Genomic DNA, 11,469 nt, shown 5'->3' with positions numbered 1-11,469 from the left:
CGTTATAAAAGGTTAATAGGTTTTATAGGCAGGATCTTTTGTTACGGAAGCCGTGTTGTGAGTCCCCAATTAATGAGTGGCTTTCAAGGTAACTCACAATTTTGTCTCTAATTATGCTCTCAAGTAGCTTACCTACAACCGAAGTTAGATTAGTGGGCCTGTAATTACCTGGTACTTTTTTGTCTCCTTTCTTAAAAATCGGTGTCACGTTAGCCTTTTTTCAATCCGAAGGGACGATGCCTTGTCGCAAGGACATATTGAATACGGTTGTGAGGGAGGAGAGTATTTCGCTCTTTGTTTCTTTGAGTAGAGTAGGATATACTTTGTCAGGTCCAGGACTTTTATATGTTTTAAGTGATTGGAGGGCTTTCAAGACTTCATGGGTTGTTATTTCAAAGTTAGGCAATGCATGCTCGGGATTTACATCAGTACTGGTGTTGGTGGTAGTGGTGGGAGGACTGTTAGTATTAAACACCGAGGAAAAGTAGTTGTTTAATAGGTTTGCAACGTGTTGGCTGTCAGTCACTAGTGCACCGTCGCTGTTTGTTAAGGGTCCAATTCCACTTCTGATCGCCTTTCTGTTGTTTATGTAACTGAAGAAGGATTTCGGATTATTTTTACAGTTGGCTGCAATATTTTCTTCATATCTACGCTTTGCCTGACATACTAATCTTTTTACTCGTCGCCTGGCATCATGGTGAAGTCTAATGTTTTCGGGCGTGCTTTGCTCTTTCTTTAGCCTCTAAAACAATTTTCTCTCCTTGACTGAGTGAGAGAGAGAGAGAGAGAGAGAGAGAGAGAGAGAGAGAGAGAGAGAGAGAGAGAGAGAGATTTAGTCATGGCCAATGAAACATGCATTTTTCCCATCAGTGCTCGGTGTAATACTGTTGACCTCGAAAACGGGAGAAAAATATTTTGTGCCCACCTCTCTCTCTCTCTCTCTCTCTCATCACTACTCACCTGTTATTTGTCAAGGCAATGTCACATGAGCTCGTTTTCCGGCTTTCTTTTTTTTTTTTTTTTTTTTTTTTAATTAATACGAGTGACATGGTTATTGACAAGTCACTCCACGCACACAAAACACGGGAAAGGGACGCGAAGTATCCCCCGTTATTTTTAAGATGTTCACAATGGCAGAAAGTTACTTAGATGTACCTTTACGAGTACCCTAACCCCTTGGCTCCATCTCCTTTCTCCTCACCGAACTTCACTTACACAACATCACTCACTACGTATTTGAATTATGGGTTTGTTTGTCCGTTGACTTAATCACCTACTGACTGTGACTGGCTGGCTGACTGACTGACTGACTATGTGATTAACTGAATGGCTGATTGATTGACTGTTGACTGTGTGACTTAATAGCCGATTGTGACTGACTGACTGACTGACTGACTATGTGATTAACTGAATGGCTGATTGATTGACTGTTGACTGTGTGACTTAATAGCCGATTGTGACTGGCTGGCTGACTGTGTGACTGACAAACTGTGTGACTGGCTGGCTGACTGTGAGTGGCTGACTGGCTGACTCAACTGATTGTGACATGAAGTAACCACACAATTGACTAGTTAACTGGCTGGATGGGTTTTTAACTGTGTGACTAACTGATTGTGTGACTATATAACTGTGTAACTGATAGACTGACTGGCTGTTGTTACCTTCCTCACTCACCCCACCAACAAGTAATTAGAATGAGTATGTCACGAAGTCGAGGAATGAAGGAATGAAGGGGAAAGTGCAGAAAGGAAGAAGAATGGCGGGAGTGAAAATGGGGTAGGAAAGAAGAGATGAAAGAGCAAATAATTTAAAAGGAGGAGGAAGATGATGAAGGAAGGAGGGATGAAAGAGTAAGGTGCAATAAGGAAGAAGAATGGAAGGAATGGATGTAAGGAAGAAATGGAGGAGTAAAGAGGAAAAGGGGAATGAATAATAAAGCTGTAAGGAAGAGGAAGATGATGAATGAAGGAGGGATGAGAGGGCAAGGTGCAGGAAGGAGGAAGAGTGGGAGAAATGGAGTAGGAAGAGATGGAGGACTAAGGAGGTAAAGGGGAATCAATATAATAAAGCTGTAAGGAAGAGGAAGATGATGAATGAAGGAGGAATGAAAGGGCAAGGCGCAGGAAGGAGGAAGAGCGGGAGAAATGAATATGGAGTAGGAAGAGATGGAGGGAGATAAAGTAGAAGGGGGAAGAGGAAGAACGGATGTGGAAGGTAAGGTGAGGAAGCAAATGAGGTGGAATGATAGTGACAGAAAGGAAGGTGTGAGAAATAGGTTAATGACACTCACTGTACTCACAATCACCCCTCCCATCACCATACCATCCTACTGTCACCATACTATTCGTCACTATATACTCCTGTTCACGATACTAACTACTCACTTGTCACCATCCACTCCTTGTCACCATACTCATCATACTAACCATTCACTTGTCACCATACATTCCTACTCTCACCATGCTCATGATTCATCCCTCCTCACCATTCATCCCTTCCATCACTATACTCACCACATTCCACTCGGGCGTAATAAAACATCACATAATTTTCCTCCTATTATACAAAAAAATACAAGTCCAGAATGACATCCTTCTCACATGTTACACCGTTATTCATAATTAAAGCTTTTATAACTTTTTTTGCATAATAAAAAATATGCCGTTCCTCGGTGAAGACCAGAAGCAAAACGTTTCCACCGGCAACTCAAGCAAGTGACAAGGGATAAGTTTTTTTTGTTTTTGTTTTTCCTGTCTTTTTATGCATTTTTTGTTTTGCACAGGCTGCAGCGATGAGCAGTGTCCACGTATGTAACAACAAAGATCGGGAAAATATCTATAACCATTCTCAACGGAAAATATCGTTCATTTGTTTGTCATCACTAGCCATCAGTAAAACCATAAAGCAGTTTAAAACTATCAACGTAAAAAAGGAAGTAGAAGCTGCGAGTACGTAGTTGTAAGAAACAGTCAAACGGTTGTCTTCTATCGTGGCGAGAGCGACTAATGCCCTAACGTAACCTCTCCTCTCCAGGATTCGTCTTTTTATTGCTCTAGGCGTAATCCTAACACACAGGAGAGAGTGAGAATAAAAAAATTATAAATAAATACCATCTGCTAAAAAACGCTGACATCACACACATAAAAACGGAAAAAAAAAGTTCAAAGGATCACCAACATTCATGTACGGAACCCACGGCACCAAAATTACCTGTACCCAAGAGTGTGGTGAGTTTGGAAATTACCAGATCTATTCTGTACACATAAAGTAGCATTTATGAACAGTTTTAAAGATGAATAACCACACGCTATGTTAATCCACCATACGAGCTTTTAACAATGAACGACCTCACACTCCTTTGTTAATTCAGCTACCACACCTCCCTTATAATACAAAGGTGTCAGCTGCCTCTGTGTGTGCTTTATAGTATTGTCACCCACTAAAAAGGTACAGATAGTTTTCTTACTGAGGGCTCCTCATCAAAGTATCATCAGTGTCATTTTATTTGGCTGTTAATGACAAAGGAATGCTTCAGGAACCCATTCTTACTTTAAGGATACCAGAATAAGGAACTATGGAGGTTTTCTCTTTGTCATTAACCAGCAACAGAATGACACAGCTGACACCACAGCACAAAACACACTTAGTACTGAGTGACTTGCTTTGCGTGGGCCTTGACATCTCCACGAACCCTTGCAATGGCAACACACAACTCAAACACTACACACTAAATACCGATATCTTCGGGAACCTGCGCCGTAACTCTGGGGTGACATGAACTTGGGCGGGCAGGGGGACGGGGATGGGAGGGGGTGGCAACACTACACCAGAACACTTAACTTTCTCGGAGGGGGATGTGTAGAGAATTATTACATAACAGTGATTTGATTTTCCGTACAACGCGCAACCAACGTCACACAGCACCACATCGGATCCAAAAATTTGTGCTACGAACGTTAAACAGTGCAGTGCCCCAGTGCATCTCGGCTGCGATCGCATAAGTCTTGCGCCTCAAAAGTGAAAAATGGCTAAACTACAGTAACACGGAGTCTATGGCACCTCAACACTATACAGTGAAGGTTTTCCAAATACACAGACACTATACCAAGAATCTGAAACCCTCTGGATTAAAGGAACTGAATATCGCATATCTCTGTCCTACGACTGTGAACAAACTGGTAGGAAAGAGGATGCCTGTCGTGTGGACTTGTAGTATGTGGAGGAGTGTTCTAGTCTGATGAGTGGAGTGTACTTCACACCACATCACTGCATCTCTGTCGTGGGCGGGCAACTGGACTGTTTCCGTATCTTGTATGATGAGTATTAACACTAGTATGTATCAGGTTCAGCACCAAAGTTTCAAAATGTGGGTTCCCAGAACAGAAAATTCCTTCCACACCTCTAGAACATTAGGCAGCAGTTTCCCATTTGCTGCTATCACAGTCTCTTGCTGGTGGCAAAGCTCTCTAATACTGGACTGAAAAGAAGCAACGAAGCAACACACTTTGTCAAGGAAACAACATCAAGAAAAGATCATCTTCGTCTTGATAGAGATTACACTTCTACTCTCACTTGGTGAGAGCACTTCACTGTAGCACTTCAGTTCCTCCCAGTCGCTGCATCACACACACACACACCTGCACCCACACACACACAAACACACACACACACACACACACACCAACCAGCATCAGGTCACGTTCTCTACACTACCTCCATCACCACCACAGAAAGTCACCTCAGCCTCAGGGATCCAATAACCTAGTGAAAGCACCAGGATTTATTTCCCGGATTGGACGGGACAGATGGGAGCGTTTCCTTCCTCCCTGCACAGCGGTTCACCTGACAGTGAAGGAAGATGCACTGGGTCTGGAGTGAGCCTAAGCTTCTGCGGTGTTGTCATGAGAAGCAAATTTGGCTGGTGTTGAATATTCTTGATGAGCACCACCCTCGTTGTACAGATTGTCACTGTGCTGTGGCGGGAAGATTCTTCTGCATATAAATGTCTTTTTTTGAATGATTTGACTTCTTTGAGATCTTGCAGCAACTTCACTGAACTCTCAAAGAACAGTGAATTGTCAGTAGTTTCATAATGGAAAACTTGAGATCAGCTACACAGTATCTTTTGTGACTTCCTGGTACAATTTAATGATTGTGATACTTCAACTCCAGCTTTGAAACAGATTTAGTTAGACCTGTCTAATACTGAGCCACAGAATTCCCATGGGAATATAAAGTTTGCAGTCACAAACTTTTCTTGATCAGGAAGGAATAAACACATGCTTCCCACTGAAAACATTACTCATACTTCCTAGTGAATCACAATTGCTTTCCTTTGGCCACACCATATCACTGCATATTCAGATAGAGGAAGAGACAATTCACAGAATCCTCAAGTGACACGGACGATAAAGTTAGTAAATCAGAAGCACAAACCGTTTTCGGCAGCACTTTGCCGAGGAGACAAAGTGGCAGGGAAAAGGTGGACATGAAAGATAGCTTACATTTGGGAAGATGTGAAAGCTAAATTGTACTATTTCTGTCTGTCTGTCTGTCTTTGTCTGTTAAACATGAAAGACTAGTTGGTGACTACACTTTACCTACAACCATCAAATATAATCAAGTACAATCTGATTTTGCCAAGGAGTTCAACATCGCATCTGTGGCCATCCAGGTGAAGTCCACAGTGACTTTACCGCAACTTTTGAGTGCTGACCGACCTTTCCTGCCTCGGGGATGAACAAGAGTCAAGTAAGTCAAGTAATGGCAGGCTGGACACATCCATATACACAACATTGTGAGCTTAACATCTATGGAACCAAAGGAGAAAAAACAACATCAAACGGAGATTCAGCTTGAGGCGGCCTTGTTCTGCAGCATGATGGACACCATGCGCTCCACCGCACGCTTGAGGCCCAGGATGTTCTCGTTGAGGGAGTGGCCCATGGTGCGGATGTTGGAGTTGAGAGTCTTGAGCTGCATGTTCATGTCTCTCTGAGCCACCAGCAGCTCCCAGTCAGGGCGGCGGAATCGGCTGTAAAAGAACTTGGCTTTCCTCTGCCTCCACTTCCTCCTCTTGCTGAGTGTGATGGCAGTCTTCTTCTTGGGCGCCTCGTCACCCTTAGTGTTGTTTGTACCTTGTGGGGCTGCTGCCGGCAGCTCCGTGGGGACGTTCACCTGAGCCAGTGTGGAGGTTTCCCCGGGCTGGGTGTAGGTGATGTAGCTCTCAGAGCTCATGGACAGCGGCGTTGTACTCTGAGGCTCCAGCGGCACCGAGACAGGGGGCGGCAGCGGGGGGACGGTGGGGGTGTTGAGGATGGTAGGGGGCTGAGGGTGCACTGTGGGGTGGTGGTGGGGGCAGGAAGTGGTGCTGGGTGGTGTAGTGTAGGTGGAACTGGGAGGTGGCGCCCAGCGCAGCAGGTGACTAGGTGGAGGTTGAGCTTGAAGGTGGGAGGGACGGGTGGGAGGGGTTCACTACGTAGGAGATAGGGCTTGTGGCCAGGTGCCCAGGGGGAGATCTTGTGGACGAGGGGCCGGCCGGGAAGCTGTAGGGGGCGCACGGGATGGTGCTGGGGCACTCTGCCATCGAGGGGGAGGAGGCAGGCAGAGTCTTGGGGGTGGTGACATCAGGGGAGGGGGGACTGGGAAGGAAGTCTGGAGTCACTGATATGGTCTCTGGTCCCGACGCAGGAGAGGCCACAGGGTTGGGGCTCACCTTGCGGGACATGGCCAAGCGTTTCAGGTTCCCGGGGGCCGGCAGTGACGGGGTGCTGTTCTTGATGATGTCATCCATCTCCTGCAACACACCACAACACTGTCAGTGAGCTTTGTTGGGTAATATTAGGCATGTTGTTGTTGGTCAGTGCCAGCATAAAATTTAAAAGATATGGACGTGGAATTTAGCACAGCAGTCATGAATACGTGCATTGGAAATGAGTTATGTAAGAGATGCATGTGGTGTGTCAAAATGGGATGGAGAAAGTAATGAAGACGAGTATAACAGCCACAGGAGTGGATTGTGGAGTGGTTGAATGGGTAAAACTGGGCATTCTGAGGTGGTTTGGACATGTGATAAGAATGAATAAGGATGACTTCCTGAAGTGTGTATGAGGGTAGGATTGAAGGAAAGGGTATCAGTGGGAGACCACCAGTGAAATGGATCAATAGAGTGGATGAGTGTTGGAGAGAGAGCTGGCAGGCAAGGGGCTGGACGAGCTGAGAGGAAGTGCCCGGACAGGGAAAACTGAGACGCCAGCCATGTTCTCCCTTGGAGAAGTTCCCACCAAGGGAAAGGACGTCAAAGATGTAGATAGGTAGAGACTGTTATGCAAGCATTGTCCTAGTTCATCTTTTTTTCCATAAACTTTTAGATTCACCATATGGTTAGCTGAAAGAATTATTAACAAACCTTTTATGGTTTGCTCTTTATTCAGCAAAAATCAGATATTTGCTAAAGGCTATAATCACTGACAACCTAATACTACTAAAATATTTCAGTTTAAGATCCAGTGCTTGGTTCACATTTGGTAAAACCGTTTATCCCTTACTCTATAAACAGAAAGTTACAAGAGAGCAAACAGTAAAGTATTAGCAAACCACAGTAGCCTCCTAAAGCATCAATAAGGCTAGTGTCACCACCTCAAAGTACTCCCAGCTGATTTTCTCATCTCCTTTATGTGATGGCTCGGTAGAGGACATTTTTGTACGCTTTGATCAGGTTGTGCCACTTCTTCTCCACGGTGTAGGGCGTAACATCATAGCCCTTCTGGTTCATCTTGTCTGAGATGTGCAGGAAGGCATCACGCTTCTTGGTCACCATCCCACTCACATTGCGGTACCTATTGATGAAGAAGTGGGTCATCTCGAGTCCCAGGAGCTGCAAAAGGAGGGGTGGGATGGGGGCATGGAACACACCACAATGAATAAATGGTTGTCTGAGCTGTATTGTATCCTTAAGGATGTTCTGTCTGCAGCCCTAGACTAACCCTGATAACATTTGGTTTATTTTTGTATCTGTTTGTTTACATGCTTGCAAGTCAGTCTGTTTACACTATTATATTCAGATTACTAAAGGAACATCAGCAAGGAATGTTTACTATTTATCTCACTACCTAGTGAATTAGTTTGCTGACATCAAGAAACTGTTGCAACATTGATGGCCGAAAGACACTGACCCTCACCTTTGCATGTTTTCTGGGGCGAAGGGTCCAGCTGACACTTGGCGGAGCAGTCTCCTGACTGTCCTGGGGAGCAGCTGGCTTAGGGTTAGACCAATGTTAACCTTCAGCCTGCATGTTGGTTTAGCTCTAACTCGAGATGTGAGCTGTTTTTCTTGGTTTGTAGACCAAACATTTAAAACCTACTCATTTGTCATTACTTAAATCTGGTAGTTATTTCCTTTCCAGTATGTTTGCTCTATATTGTTGTTACTCCTGAAACCAGTCTGCCATCATTATAGGGCATGTGGTGTTAATGGTTTGGTATAAGGCTACAAGCTGCCACATCGAACCTTGACAGGCTGTGCTGAAAGCTTTGACTCGCTGAACTGCATCATTAACTTAGAACAGTTCATCCCAAATCTAAACTTACTGACTTCTGCCCTGGCACACTTGAGTCACAAAACACAAACAACCATTTATTTCTCAACTGCATAAGTCCCTGAGGACACACTTGAGAGTCACAGTACTCCCATAACCCTGTGGAGGTGTTGGACCTGAGGCTGCTGCAGTTATCAACATTTACAAATAACTAAGAGGCTTATTGAATCATTAGTGGCACATGAAATTGATCTAAACCTCATCGCTGCCTCTGAGGACTCATTTTGGCATCCTATCTTGAGATGTTCATGAAAAAAAAAAAAATCATCTCCACAGCTTACCAACCACAAACCAGTAAATTCTAAGCACAACCAACAGCAGCATCTTTACCTTGGTCTTCCGTGCTATGCCCATCAAATACTGGCAGTACACTGGCTCTAGAAATGATGGACAATGTCAGAACATTGGCTTAAAACAATAAACTACAAAATGGCAGAAAAATCTTGCACATAAAAATGTTAAGGGTTTGAAGTAGACACTGAATTGTTTAGTGTACAATGTGCCTGGAAATGTGTATTGAAATTGTATGTTGAAGCAGGAATGCATATAATTTTATTTAGCCACAACAATGAGTAATTTACTAAACACTGAACCTGTCTTTAAAGCAAACAAAGATGTTCTGTCTACAACATATTATCTATTGAAAACAATCTGTGTTCTTTTACATTTACTTTACTCTGACAACACAAAACCATCTAATCTAGAACAGCTTGAATATTAGCTGACACTTCCTGTATACAAACTTGATATAAAAATAACCTAACCTAACATTAATATCCATGATTAGTAGTAGTGAAAGTGGAAGAGTTTCTAGTGCAGCAAACTTAATTATTGAGCTACATTGTCAGAGGAATAGCTTTAAAAGTGGGGCATGTGTGGGTAACCAATTAGAGACAAGGCACCTCTGACTAGGACGACCCCACTTACAGCTAGCTCAAAATAATAAGATGAAAATAAAGCAACTAGCAGTTGCTGCCCTTTAAGTGTTCATTGTTCAGTGACAGTTTACCAAAATATCAGTCAGTAGGGCTGTTAGGGAGTGGCCATCGAGTAAGTAGAGGGCCATTGGGGGGGGGACCATGATGTGTGGGCCATCAGGGGGTAGAACTGTCATGGTATTTGTGGGGCTATTATGGAGGGCATCGCGGCATGTGTGGGGCCATCAGAGGGGGCTGTCATGGTACAAGTGGGCCCATTTGGGAGGGGTGTCTGGTAAGTGTAGGGCCATGACATGTGGGGCCATCATGTAAGTGAAGGCTGCCAGGGGGGCCAGTCATGGTGTGTGGGTAGTCATGGGTGTAGGGGCTGTCAGGGGAGCCATCATGGTGTGTGTGGGTAGGGAGGGGCGCCATGTCAAGTTGGGCTGCGTGATGTGGGGTTGTCAGGTAAGTGCAGGGTCATCAAGGGGACTGTCAGGGAGTGGCATCGTGGTAAATGTAGAGCTGTCATGAGGGATATTATGGGGGCTCATGGTCAAGGGCAATCCTGACCTGACACTGGGTAAGGTAGTAGGTAGTGCAAGGCAGTGAAGAAACAGTTAGCTTACCAAGGCATCAAGGGTGGATTTAAAGGTCTACAATTTAGCACATTTGACAGAGGGTGGTAAGGACATGCAATGGGAAGCTATCCAGGTGGGAAGCACAGACTTGAGATAAGAAGATAAAGGAACAAGAAAAAATCAAATATGAATCGACAGGTTTGACTGATAGGAGGGCACTAGGTGGTGGACAATGGCGGGCAGTGGAGGATCTGTCTGGCAGTTCATACAGACTTAACAGACAAGATTAAGAAACATAACAGACAGAATAGTGATAAGAGAGAGGATAGAGACTGATAGGTAAGAGGAGAGAGGCTAGAAGGAGTGACAGCAGGCAGTGGAGGAGCTGTCTGACAGTTTACACAGACTTAACTTGACAGTGATAGGATAGAGACAGAGAACAGAGGCTGGACAGCTAAGAGGGTGGACAGTAGCAGGAAGAGGAGCTGTCTGCAGTTTATACGACAAGATGAAGACACACATAAGACAGAATGGTAGACAGAGGACAGAGGCTTGACATTAACACAGGAAGATGGACAGAGGCAGTAGTCAAGCTGTCTGACTGTTCATACAGACTGGACAGACAGGATAAGGACAATATAGACAGAACAATGACAGGGACAGGGATAGACAGTTAAGACCCAGGACAGAGAACAGAGGCTTGACATTAACACAAGGAAGGACAGAGGGGAGGTAGAGCTGTCTGACGGTTTGTAGCAGACTTGATAGACAGGATAAGGGCACAGAACAGACAGAACAGTGAAAGAGACAGAGGATAGACCAGGACGGAGAACAGAGGCTGACATTAACACAAGGAAAGACAGAGGTGGGAGTGTAGGAGCGTCTGACGGTTCATGGTGACAAGACAAGGGCACACATATTAGATAGAACAGTGACAGGAGGAGACAGAACAGAGAAAAGAGGCTGAACACCAACACTAAGGATGAACAGAGGCAGGGGTGACCAAAGGAGTGGCACCTGCAGAAGAGCCTCCCTGCCTGCCATTGGCACCCCCAGAGCCAGGAGAAGCTAAGCCTTGTCACCTGCCTGCATCTGGCCATCTCCTTGGGCTGGTACTCCATGAGGGTGGTGGTGACCCTGTTGGCGAGTAGTGGCGGGACTGGTAACCCATCTTAGTCACTCCCTGGCTGGTGCTGCCGCTGTCAGGGCAGTGTAGTGAGGCATTGCTCTCCTCTTCTCCTGTTTGCCTCCCTTCCTACACCTTTCACGGGCCCAGGTGTAAATGGGAGACACTTAACATCTCCCGCCGCCACTCTTGTGTAGTGAGGCATCCCTTCTCTCTCTCTCTCTCTCTCTCCTCTCTCTCTCTCTCTC

At 45.0% G+C, this 11,469-nt stretch overlaps 1 pseudogene; it reads right to left on the bottom strand.

The window, feature by feature from the left end:
* Positions 1 to 5,447: 5,447 nt before the first annotated feature.
* On the bottom strand, positions 5,448 to 11,216 carry LOC126992188 (mucin-2-like; annotated as a pseudogene).
* Positions 11,217 to 11,469: the final 253 nt, after the last annotated feature.

The sequence above is a fragment of the Eriocheir sinensis genome, unplaced genomic scaffold (assembly GCF_024679095.1).
Source record: "Eriocheir sinensis breed Jianghai 21 unplaced genomic scaffold, ASM2467909v1 Scaffold415, whole genome shotgun sequence".
Taxonomy (NCBI): Eukaryota; Metazoa; Arthropoda; class Malacostraca; order Decapoda; family Varunidae; genus Eriocheir; species Eriocheir sinensis.
This window is presented reverse-complemented; position numbering and strand designations above follow the sequence as displayed.